Source organism: Phocoena sinus, chromosome 9, assembly GCF_008692025.1.
Source record: "Phocoena sinus isolate mPhoSin1 chromosome 9, mPhoSin1.pri, whole genome shotgun sequence".
Taxonomy (NCBI): Eukaryota; Metazoa; Chordata; class Mammalia; order Artiodactyla; family Phocoenidae; genus Phocoena; species Phocoena sinus.
This window is the reverse complement of record NC_045771.1, coordinates 75,953,482-75,967,115: the sequence shown is the minus strand read 5'-3', so window position 1 is coordinate 75,967,115 and position 13,634 is coordinate 75,953,482. Positions and strand designations below refer to the sequence as shown.

At 39.9% G+C, this 13,634-nt stretch overlaps 1 protein-coding gene across 3 annotated transcripts in view; it reads right to left on the bottom strand.

Annotated features, from left to right (window-relative positions):
* The window catches only part of KLHL7 (kelch like family member 7), a 63,668-nt gene that overhangs the window by 16,669 nt on the left and 33,365 nt on the right, over window positions 1-13,634 (bottom strand). The window lies entirely within an intron of this gene.

The following is a 13,634-nucleotide window of genomic DNA, read 5'->3' as shown; positions in this document are numbered from 1 at the left end:
ACCTGAGTAGTCTGGAAACAACTTTTTCCTTCTCAATGAGAAGAAATGGGCACCTATCAGTACTTCACAATAAAGGCTGTTCACAGCACCACTGATTCCTATGTTTGATGACATCCAAGGACACCTGTGCCCTTCTTCTATGTAAATATGTGGGGGAATGCTCCCAAAGTTATAGCTTGTTGGATTCTCCCCCTTTTAAAGCAAGGAAGTTACAGTGTTCCTGCTGCTTTCTGAAAATGGCTGAAAATAATTAGGGTCAGATAGAAATCCAAACAATTTCCAATCTCATCAATCAAAGCACTGTGATTTATTAATGTGGATTTCCCTTTGGGAAAATTTGATATCTATCATGCTAATGTCCTGTTTTTCAGGCATTCACTGAATTAGATCAAAGCATTGTAGAACGTAAGAAATGGTCTCTTAGGTAAAAGAAGAGTTCCTGATTGAGAATATCTTGACTCCTAGTGATGGTAAACACTCTGCTTTTTAGGTGACCAGAGAAACAGAGCCTTAATCCCTTTCTTATTCTCAAATTAGGGTCTATGAGGCCCCCTGGGTTACTCAGTGGTATTTTTATTGGTAGGCACACAAAACTGCAGGATAAATGTAACATCTTCCTGAAGCTTCAGTTTTACTCAATGGATTTGAAAAACTGAGGAAGAATATTTTAAACATTTGTTTTCTTGGGGAAACTGTGTACCACAGAGTGAAAAAAAGTAAGCGATAAAATATTCTACAGGGAGCAATACCTCAAAAGTAAACAAAATTACTCTTACATGTTATGCAAATCTACTCGTAGCTCCTACCTGACCAGGTTCATTAGCAGAAAAATACAATTTCATTAATAAGGTACATTAACTTAGTGAATCTCAAGTCTTGCCACTCTTACACCCAATTTATTTGATATTATTAGAAAGTAATATGCAAATTTTCCCATAATTTCTAAAGACATCCGTAAAAACATTATCTTTCTAAACTCTTCCTTAATTTCAGGATGAGAAAGTTGGCCAGATGTTTTTTGAAATGGTCTCCGAGACCTGATATACTCTTCAAATTAAAAAGAACTGCCCAGGTAGAAGCTGGAACTGAAAAAACAATATACTACTTCTTTTAGCTAGATGAGCTTAAACACTTAGACACTAAGATTATGAGGTTCCAAAGAATGAAATAATTTCAAAGAGCTTGGTAACAGAATAATTCTAACTTTCCAATACTACTCAAGGGTCTGAGTAGGGAACAGATGATCATAAGTCATATAGGACTTGGTTATACTTCATATTTAAAAATTAAAATGCATTGCTCTCTCGGAACTCCAAGCTCAAGGGAAAATTGATTAGCTTGTGTGTCTGCAGTGTGTGTGTGTGTGTGTGTAACACGGGAATAGGCACATGTTTCTATCTACTTGCAATGTGGGCTCTCATTTCTCTAGAAGTCCTCAAGTTTTTAAATCTTTTCTTACTCTCCCAATACTGTCATTGGTCACCATACATGTTAAACACTATGCTTGATAAATACTAGCTATATATAATATTCTGCCTAATAGTTCATCTTCTACACAGGTAAGTGAAATATCTTTCTTTTTACCTGGAATGCAAAGTAGACTTCATTTCAGATAAAATGTAATGCTTTACATTTGGGCTCATTAAATATACCTGTCAGGTGTTAAATGCACCTGTTTGAGCATATCTGCCTTTGGTTGTACACAGGGGAGCTTATGGTCTTTTTTTTCTGTGCGTGTATGGGCCAACCTCCCTTGGAAATCTACCCAATTCCCTCAATCTACCCCCCATCCAAAATAAAGTACTGAGAATGTGATTTAACGTTTGCCCTTTGATAACTTGTTATACTACCTAGGAGATGTGTGCAGTTGAAGAAGCAAGCAGAGAGGGGATAAAAACAGATGGGAAGTCATGCTTGTCAGCTCAGTGGGTATCTTTGCCAGGTCTTATTCTAGTCATGGGACCACTCCCAACCTGGGGCCTGTAGGTGGAGGAAGAATTACTTATGGCTCCCAGCACTCACAGGCTACAAGGCAAGCTAGAAGGGCATGGAGCTTTCATGTTAGCAACAGATGGATGAAGAGCACTAGAGTCACAGTGTATGTGTGTGGGCAGGAAATTGTTACCCTAAAAATATAATTTAATGCAGTTTTTACTGAGTACCTATTCCAGGCAAGGTTATATGCTTAGCTGCTGAGAAGATATGAAAATGAGAAAACCGGAAAGCTTAGAAAAAACACAGGTAGAAGGATTTCTTAAGTTTCGACACATCACCCATGTATGCGTCCACACATATATATGCAGACATACCCATGTATAAAGTCCTGTCTTTCCTGGTCCCAGTCAGTCTTTCTTGCCTCTGCTGTGATATATCACATTCTAGACTTTTTTCAAGCTCAAGACTCCTTTTCTTTTTGCAAGCTTCCCTGATTTCCTTTTTCTGAATCCCCACCACACTGAAGTCTGCAGTTGATGACTGAGTATGCCATTACATCTTGTCTTGTGTGACTTTTCAGCTGTAGGACACTGCTACAGGAAGTGAAAGTGAAAGCCCTTCTTGAGTTGAAGGGCTGTAATATTTTTCTCCAAATGCCTTAGGGTAAAAACATCAGCCTGCTATTTTCCTTGAGAGTAAGGATTGATTTAATATAATCTTTATTCTGAAAACACATGAATCCTCTAATAATAGAAACACTACAGATGTAAATTTTAACAATAATCAAGACAACCAAAATGCAAAATGAAAGAAACTTTTTAGTTTTAAGACTTGAGAACTTTACTTTGCATCATTTTGAGAGAAAATCAAGCAAAGCTAGGGGAGAGAGGAGGTATATGCCAGATGCCACAACATTCCTAGAAGCAGTGTCATGAAAAGTACATCAAAACACTGTGGCTTATAAAAAAGGACAAAATAATGCCATTTACAGCAACATGGATGGACCTAGAGATTGTCATACTGAGTGAAGTGAGACAGAGAAAGACAAATATATGATACCACAAATATATGATATCCACATATAATGTAGAATCTAAAAAAATGGTACAAATGAACTTACTTACAAAACAGAAATAGAGTCACTATTACAAATAAATGATAATATTATATATCCTTATGAGGAATACTCCACAGCCCTTAAAAAGGATGGTATTTTCATTGACATGAAAATACCACCACAATATAAATGCTGAGAGAGTTAAAAAAAAGTTTTCGTAAAATAGCACGTATGGCATGATCCCACATATATATAGTGAGAACACTGGGGACTTCCCTGGCAGTCCAGTGGTTAAGAGTTCGTGCTTCCAATGCAGAGGGCATGGGTTCGATCCCTGGTCAGGGAAGCTCTGCATGCCATGAGGTGCGGCCAAAACAAAAAATAAGTAAAAAATAAAATTAAAAAAATAAAAAATTCTAAATTAAAAACAAAAAACGAGAGAACTGGAATGATGTTCACCAACTACTGAGGACTGTTTGTTATGTTGGGAGCACTTTGGCTTTCTCCTTTTTATCTTGCTATGTTTGAATTTTCTACAATGAGCATATATTATTTTTTTTAAACAGAAAAAGTAAATACAACAACTAGGCAAGTAGTACCAAAAGTATGGCACAAAGAAAACAACTTCTCACGTCAGATGCTCATAATAGTACTAAATGTTTTAACATAAATGTGGACTTAAAAGTAATTTAAGTTAAGGCTTTAAAAACTTAAACACCTAAATAGCTATTATACTATGCAGCTGAATTTCAACTACAAGATGGATCAGAAACAGTCTTTGCCTTCCTTCCAAATAGCACACTATTAGGGCATATCTAGTTTTTTAGAAGTGAACACTTGATTGTACTTCATTTCCTAGGCTGTACCCACTTTGAAATGCACTCATTTTCAACGGGATCACACAGATATTTCTGTAAACATATTAACCTCCCAAAGTCCAGAAAGGGATTTAATAATCAGCCATTGGAAGAAAATACTCTTGTAACTTAAGTTCTTCATAAAACATAGCATCACAGCTAGAAAAAAGGCTTCCACAATTGGGGGTGGGTGGGCAGGGAGTGACTGTGCTACTGTAAGCTGCTAGATAAACTCAGGAACAGTGAACATATAAACGGGCAGTTCCCAGCTACTCATCAGTTAAAACTAGCAAGGAGTGGGAAGTGAGGCCAGACACCAGCTCAAAGGGAATTACTAATTAAGAATCACTACTGTTTTATAAAGTCACAACATGTTCTCCCCCCTCCACTCTCAAACTAAAACCATACCACCAAGACACACAACTCAAATCTACTCAGAAATTTAAGTGAGATGAAACTCAGTTCAAAAGTGAAACCTGATATGAATATTATGCTCAATATCAGCTCTTGTCCTTTCAGTAGAAAATACATGAAATAGCAGGGGAGCATCTCTGCGCTAGCACCTTGCCAGATATCTCAATGACAAGATCTGCTTTTAGATGAACTCTGACGTGTAATTTTTTATCTTGGCACAGGAAGGCATATTATACTTTAAATGATTGTCTCAAATCTCAAAATGCAGTAACATACCCATTTAATAAAATGTTCTCACCAATGGGACAAACATCAACTCTGTCTCAGATGTGTGGAGTATAGGAGATAATGCACCCAGTCAGGAGGTTTGGAAGAGTTAGGCAGGGTAAAGAAAAAAACAAAATGGAGATGGCAAGCCTTTTTACATTTAAATATGGGAAAATGAGAAAAACTTAAGGATGGCAGGGAGAAAGAGACTCAGTGAATGAAGATCAAAGAGTCAAATGAACATAACTGATATTAACGCAAATCCTAAGATTTAAACCTTCTGTTAATAGACCAGAAAACTGAAGTTCAGAAAGGCTGACTTGACTAAGCTCCTATACCTAGACTTGAAATGCTCTTTCTACAAAACAGCTTCTTTGTTTTAGAAATAAAGAAAGGAAGGAAGGGGCTTCCCTGGTGGCGCAGTGGTTGAGAGTCCGCCTGCCGATGCAGGGGACACGGGTTCGTGCCCCGGTACGGGAAGATCCCACATGCCGCGGAGTGGCTGGGCCCGTGAGCCATGGCCGCTGAGCCTGCGCGTCCGGAGCCTGTGCTCCGCAACGGGCGAAGCCACAGCGGTGAGAGGCCTGTGTACCGCAAAAAAAAAAAAAAAAAAAAAAAAAAAGGAAGGAAGGAAAGGAGGGAGGAAGGAAGACAAGGGACCCAAAAAAAGGTCTCACAAAAGAGAAAAGACCAATGGCTGAGTCCTTCAGTTCTTCCACCTATATCTAAATTCTTTTTTTTTAAAGCAAAAAGTTAGACTCCATTCAGTTAAATAATACTTTGTATGCATTTAATGAAAACTTTTAATACTCATACTTATCAAACCAAAAAGATATATTCATACTTAGGACTCAATATATTCTTTTCTTTCTCTTTCTTCCTATCTAAACTCTACCAATAAGTGTCCCTCAAGAAAACTTCCATGAAGCTTCCATGGACAAATTCAACCCAGGGGAATCTCTTCTTTTTAGACCACCAAGGCTGTCATTACCTATCCCATACCGGGACTTTTAATTGACTACATTCGGTGGCAGCTTCACCAACCTCAGCCTCTTGTTCTCTAATTGTTTCAAGCCTGTATACATCTCATACAATTTGAGTTTGACTCCTTCATAATCCCTGCTGCAGCCTAACCCCCAAATTTCAAATTCTAGAGGAACTGTCATACTGGTAATATATGACAAAATATTTGTTCAAACTGCAGTTTATAACCAGCTAACTGTACAATATGCTATGGTACAATCTGCTGTTGTTTATAGCAACTGAGGTTAGCTTTCTCTTATACTGATCACCAATTTTCAAAGAATATCACAAGAAACCTATCTGAACATGATTTAATACTTCTAGGATAAAAGATCTTACTGTGCTGTGCCTTTGCGTCATCATATGAACAATCACCAAAGGTAGCCAACAGTAATTTTTGAATGACATGGTGTAGCAAATATTTATTTCATTCCCCGTTGGTTTCCCTCAGCCTCTTACCCTCTAGCCCTGCATTTATGTAGCCACTACCCTCCAGCTAATTCCAGGATGACGAGAGTCCTTTAAAGCAACACCACACAGATTTATCATTCCTAGTCTCCTTATCCCTTCCCACCTGTGGCCCTCAGTCAAATACCTACAGCTTTGTTTCTGCCCTCTCTGTCCCTTAAGGGGACTGATCTGTTAATTCATAATAATTATAGCTGGCTGTGGCTTACAGAGAGTCTGAAGTCATCCCTCTCTTGGTGAGTCGTATTTTTACTGGGGTTTTTTGGAAGGCACAGTGACTAAACACAAAAGGAAACTGATCCCTGAAGGTGGGAACTTCAGGTACTGCACCTCTGTAGGGTACCAGGGCTGTGAGGTTGACTTTACAACAAAACTACAAAAGTGTGTTATGGAGATGCTTGAAAAGAAAACAAAACAGAGGCTCTCAATATTCCTATTTTGGAAGACATTCTAGGAAGACACTCTACTGAGAATTTACCTCAGAATGTGTTCCAATCTCTTCTACTTGAATGTGAGGACCACCTGTCTAACCAAACTGCCTGCAAACAATCAGGTATGAGAAATACTTACTGTGCATAAGCGGCAAAGAACACTGATTTTTACCACCGGCGCCTGCTATACTGACCACTAAGGAAGCTTAAGGGATACCCATGTTGACCCACACTTGCATTCCAGCAACGTCAGTCCCTGCAGGACACAGCTATAGGTCCAAACCACCTGGGATTACTGCTGTCCATTTTGGATATTTCGTTCTTACAGGTGCCCCTGATCATTTTAAAAGCACTCACTCTTTGACTCCAGCACACTGCTCCTACAACACTCTTTTGCTGGTGACAAACACTACTGATGCACTCTTACAAAAGCTTCATTAATTTTTTAATGTAACACCATTTTCCTATAAGGTTTACACTTCTTTTACACACAGGTCTTTTAAAATCACATGCAACGTATAACTGCCAGTTTCCACCGTGATGACAGTGTAGGACTGTCTCCTTAGTGAAGGCCTGTTTAAGAGGGAAGGTAGCTATGATACTGTGAGAAAAGGCACTGTGATACCTTTAGTAAACAATATTTCCAAGAGGAAAATGTGTTTTGTGTTGAAAGTAACTTCACTTCTTTTGATTTAGGGCCCACCTATATTTAAATCCAGTCCTATAAAACCAACTGACAACATTGCTTATGAAATATTATATAAAGTTATACTGGTTCATTCATCCTCACAAACTTGACTTCCCACATTGGGCCAGACACTAAGCTCAGTGATGAGTCTACTTCAGTTTTAAGTAGGAGAAGGTACTAAGAGGGAATTCCCTGGCAGTCCAGTGGTTAGGACTCTGTGCTCTCATTGTCAAGGGCCTGGGTTCAATCCCTGGTCAGGGAACTAAAATCCCACAAGCCCCGGTGGTGAGACCAAAAAAAAGAATAAGAAAAGGTACTCAGGGTAAACCTTTTGAACCTGATGGTTCCATAAAATATGGCACCATGTGGTTTTCTGACTTTGCAATTTACAGGGTCTAGTCCTCACTCTGCTGGTCTTACTCCTTGTTTGGTTTTGGCAGGGAATATGCAGAATCCCTTTTTCTCTAGAGCATACGCTCCTATTTTTTTTTTTTTTTTTTTTGGTTGCGTTGGGTCTTTGTTGCTGGCCACAGGCTTTCTCTATTTGCAGCAAGCAGGGGCTACTTTCACTGTGGTGGCTTCTCTTGTTGCAGAGCACGGGCTCCAGGTGCTCGGGCTTCAGGAGTTGCAGCACGTGGGCTTAGTAGTTGTGGTGCACGGGTTTAGCTGCTCCGTGGCATGTGGGATCTTCCTGGACCGGGGATCGAACCTGTACTGGCAGGCAGATTCTTAACCACTGCGCCACCAGGGAAGTCCCAGAGTCTCCTATTTCTCCACCATATGAAAGTGGTGAGCCAAGACCCCTACAAAGTTTTAAGCCCTCAAAGCTGATCATTTCACTGACAAGAATACTCCAAATAATCTGATCAATTAAGTCAACTTTTATTTGGCATCAATATCATAAAATGTTCCCATACTACAATTTGAGAACACCAATTCTAAGAGAACAGAGCACTGGATTCAGAAAAATAACTCTTTTAGTAATCAATAAGCACTTGAAAACTTTAAAAACAGGTACAGGTGGGGAAGGGGAGACTCAGCAGGCTTCATGAAAGGACCCTGACAAGAAGACTATCATTTCAATTCAATATAGCAACCCAAGATTTCTTTATCAATTCCTTTATCTACTTATCTACTAGAAAAATTGTTAAGATTTTCTTTCTTATCATTTTTCAGTCAGCAGTTAATACAAATATTTGCCGCCTCTCATGAGCAATATCCAAGGAATATCTAAAGATAATAGTTTATAAGGATGTTGGCTTAATTCTAGATAATTCAATTAAGTAGTACTGCTTAAATTGTCTCTTTGAAGGAGATCAATTCAGTGAAAACAATCATTTTGGGTTGGTATAGGACACACTCAATGGGTTCCGTTTAATGACAGTTAAAACCATTTTAGTATCTCTGAAAATATTACGTTCAAGAATTTTAAAACAATTCCTATACAGTACTTATTATTAAGCAGTCTACTTAAATAATGAAATAATGTTCACCTTGGGAGATTCAAGGTAAATAATAATAACATAATGAAATCAGCCTTCACAATGGTTTTAATATTAGAAATAATAAAGACAACCAACTTATATTAAAATATTATAAATAATAGTAAATGGTGAATATTTTCAAGATGAAGTTTTTAGCAGAAAGAAAGGAGAGGTTGGTACTTCTAATAGAAATATTTAATAAATATTGTAATGGGATTCTAATGGTGTCAGCGTTAGGGAATAAAGTAATAACTGATGAAATGAGGATGTTTTTATTGGTAGTTATATCCTCAGTTATTTACATTTTTCCACTGGAAGTCTAAAAACTTGTGACTGAGTATACAAAACAGCACTAGGAACGTGCCATTTATAAGAGCAAAGTAAAACATCAAATGAGAATTCTGAAGTTACAGTCTCATTTCCAGGCTCGTGCAGAATATCCATCTTTTTTTTTTTCATCTGTCCAATTTAAAAAGAAAAATTAAGGAAAGTTGTACAACTACAGACCAAAAACAAAGTGCTAGTTGTCATTCCATATTTGCCTTATTCTAAAAAGAGTGCTGTCTCCCAAATGGAATCAGGATTCCCCATGTCCCCCTGTACATCAAAACAGACATCTACTTTAAGATAAAGTATTTTCTATCAAAACACACTTTATTGCTTTTTAAATGTCAAAATCAACACCAAAGTTAGGCTTCGGGAAACAAGAGGGGTGTAACTATTGTCACCACCTGAATGCTGTGGTTCATAGATTTAAGCTCCTATGACTTCAGATTTTCCTTGGGAAAAAAAAAGTTTATTTATAAATTTCCTGCTGTTGACTCAAAAGGATCCTAAAAAATTAAAAAACAGTGAAATTAAATAGCCACTGAAATGTCAGTAGTCTTAAAACTTACCTGGTGTGAAACAGATGTGTAGGTGTATCGACCTGTCAAGCACACTGACACCGTGCTTATTGAACTATATTGCACAGGCCATGAAACCTCATGGTACCTGCCAGTCACTCAGTCTTCTACTAAGAAAGGAAGCTAGATGTCTTTAGTAAAAAATCAGCCTATATATTGGACATGGAGGAATGGACCAGAGATAGATATATGACCTGAGAGCAGCCCACAGGGACAGTCCAAATATGATGGTATTTAACCAATCTAACCTGATACTCTTTCCTTGGAGGTCTTTTTGATATCTGGCAGCATATATACTCTTATGATTTATATGACTCACACTGGTGACTAACTATTGTAGCAGGGCCAGATGTGGTCTCCTTACTGGACCACATTGACTAAAACTTGGTCTGTAGTTAACACTCTGGGTAATGTGTATTTCTGTTACTATTTACCCAGATCATTACATGGAATTTCAACTGGCAGGGAAAATAAAATTATTTCATAGTCTGACCTCAAGATCTCTAGACTCTAACTCTCTGCTATAATCTCAGCTGCAGGAGCCCTGGTCTATCTCACCTTGCCAAAGGTCTCCTATATTGATGCCTATAATACTGATCAGTTCTGGAAACAGAACTGAACAGAAAATGGAAAGGATCCCGTATGTCTTGGTGGGACAAGTGCTTCACAGGACAGGAGAGAAGTTATCCTAGAGTACAGAGTTGGTCACTTCAGAGTCCCTAGATGTCCACAGGTCTGCAGCAGGGGTTGGCAAACTATGGCCTGCAGGCTAAACCCAACCCAATGACTGTTTCTGTAAATAAAATTTGATTGGAGGGATTTCCCTGGTGGCGCAGTGGTTAAGAATCCACCTGCCAATGCAGGGGACATGGGTTCAAGCCCTGGTCCAGGACGATCCCACATACCGCTAAGCAACTAAGCCCATGCGCCACAACTGAGCCCATGCTCTAGAGCCCGTGAGCCACAACTACTGAGCCCACGTGCCACAACTACTGAAGCCTGTGCGGCTAGATCCTGTGCTCCGCAACAAGAGAAGCCACCGCAATGAGAAGCCCGTGCACTGCAACGAAGAGTAGCCCCTGCTCGCTGCAACCAGAGAAAGCTCACGCACAGCATCAAAGACCCAACATAGCCAAAAATCAATCAATAAATAAACTAATTAAGAAAAAAAACCTCATCACACTGTTTAAAAAAAATCTGATTGGAATACAGCCATGGCCACTTGTTTACGTTATTACCTATGGCTGCTTTCCTGCTACAGCATCAGAGCTGAGCAGTTATGGCAGAGAATGTGTAGCCTAAAAGGCTAAAAATATTCTCCGGTCTTGTATAGAAAAAGTTTGCCAAGCCCTGATCTACAGCATGTTGGCATAGCCCCTTGGAAAGGAAGGACAGCTTGCTGCCCCAACCATCTTCTAACGTTTTACAGATGACACATATCCTGTGTTTGGGTGTCCTACATTTACACTTTTACTGGGTAAGCTTTCTAAGCGGGACAGGCTATAATCACATGGCTCAGCTGCGATCCTAGGGCATTGGGATGCTGAATGAGATGCTGCATGTAACTTCAGGCATGTCTCAGTATGACCAGACAGCACACATGTGGGATTCTGGAGCAAGGCCAACCTACTTTAAGCAGGTACCATTTTTTCAGTAAATAGCTCCTGGCTGGCTGCTAGGGTCTGACAGACAGCAAATGTCTGACACCAAGGGACACCATATCATTAACCCAGTTTGAACAGTTTTACATGACCTACCAACTCACAAATAGCATGCTTTCAACCCATGATCTAGTATTTAAACATAAAACTGGGCATATGGAGGTCCCAAAGGCACAGAATACCCAAATGGGATAATCACAACCCTTACTCAGTAGGCCTTCTCTCTCACCCAGGGTTATGTCTTCATGGAGGTGGTCCCTACAGATCAGCTGACAAAATTGAGAGACCTGAGCTTGGCTCATTTGTGACAGTATTAGCCAAAAGTGGACTGCTTAAGTATCATACTCCCTTCAGGAATGGTACTGAAGGATAATACAGAAGACACATATCCTGATATGGCAGATTTTCAAGCAGTTCCTTTTATTGTCCGTTATACCTCTCAGTAGAGAAAGCCTCAGGTCAGTTTTTATCCATTCTCGGATGGTGACTAATGGTTTTCCCAGATGGATACAGACTTAAAACAAGCAAGCACGAAAGACTGCTGACAAGGAGATCTGAGGAAGGATAATGTAGAACACACTCCAGAAAGGCAACAAATTTGGGTCCCACATGAATTCTTACCAGAGTGCCCACAACTGCAGCAGAGTCTCTTAATAATCATGTGGACAGGACTGCATCTATATCTTTCCTCCCCAATCCGATGCTTGCTCAATGGGCTTATGAGTGATTCCAGCGACAGATATGCATGCAGTAACTGCGTAAGTCAGTGGCTACAGAAGCTAATGGACTTTCCCTCCCTGAGGCCAATGTGGCTATCCACTACTGGCTAGCACCCACTTTGTTGGCAATATTGACTGATTCTAAGAACTTGATTTGTTATCACACCTTGAGGGAACCAGTTAGTTACCTAATACCAAGCTAACTACACTGGAACGCTTCCATTGTTGAAGGGACAAAGCTCTGTCCTCACTGGAATTGATACTTATTCTGCATGTGGATTGGCCTTTGCTGTCTTTTGCACTCTTGACAACACCATCATATGTGTTTTTATAAATGCCTTGTATATCACCACTACAGTATTACACAGAAAGCCTCCAAGGACACACTTCTCAGAGAAAGAAGTATCAGAAGTATCCTGATGTAAAAAGGATGTTCTGGACTCGCCAGGTTATCTATCATCAACAAAAAAATGGGCCTATGAGATGTTGAAAGAGACCATTAAGTGCTGAGATTCAACATCAGTTATGGGTACCACCTTGCAAGGTCGGGGTGCTATCTTTTAGGATTATGGTATCTGCTCTGCTTGGGCAATACATGTAGTAACAGCAAAGTATGGTATTATCTCCCCCACAGCCAGAAAACACAGTTCTAAGAAACAAGGGGTAGAAACAGGAGCGCATTTTCTCATGATCTATTTTTAAAAATTGTGTTCCTACGGCTTCCCTGGTGGCGCAGTGGTTGAGAGTCCGCCTGCCGATGCAGGGGACACGGGTTCGTGCCCCGGTCCGGGAGGATCCCACATGCCACGGAGCAGCTGGGCCCGTGAGCCATGGCCGCTGAGCCTGTGCGTCTGGATCCTGTGCTCCGCAACGGGAGAGGCCACAACAGTGAGAGGCCTGCATACCGCAAAAAAAAAAAAAAATTGTGTTCCTAGACCTATGACTCAGGCTCTGCTGTCCAACTGGCATAACACATAATGGAAAACACATTAAAATTGGTAATAATTTCTAGATGGTTGGGGCTTCCCTGGTGATGCAGTGGTTATGAATCCGCCTACTACAAGGGACATGGGTTTGAGCCCTGGTCTGGGAAGATCCCACACGATACGGAGCAACTAAGCCCATGTGCCATAACTACTGAGCCTGAGCTCTAGAGCCCACGAGCTAAAACTACCGAACCCACGTGCCACAACTACTGAGCCTGTGCGCCTCGAGCCCGTGCTCCGCAACAAGAGAAGCCACCGCAATGAGAAGCCCGTGCACCGCAACGAAGAGTAGCCCCCACTCGCTGCAACTAGAGAAAGTCCGTGTGCAGCAATGAAGACCCAACGCAGCCAAAAATAAATAAAATAAATTTATATTTTTTAGATGATTGGATTAAAGGTAATTTTATTTTTTTTCTTCATGATGGTCTAGATTCTCCACATTTTCTAGAATGACTGTGTATTATTTTATATTCAAACGTAATTACTAAGGGGAAAAAGAACAACCCACATAGCTCTAGAAGCAGATTTTCAATGAAAATCGCATATTACGAAAGCAAGGAGCTGTAATGAACGCAAGGAGCTCCTAACAAAAGACAACTGTTTCCCGTTTTCTTTGATAATGGTTACTATGTAGCACTCCAGAGCAATCATGGAAACATTTGAAATCTGACTAAGCCTCAGTTTCCTTATTTGTAAAATGAAGGTGATAACTATGTATCTTGTAAGGTCTATGAAAGAA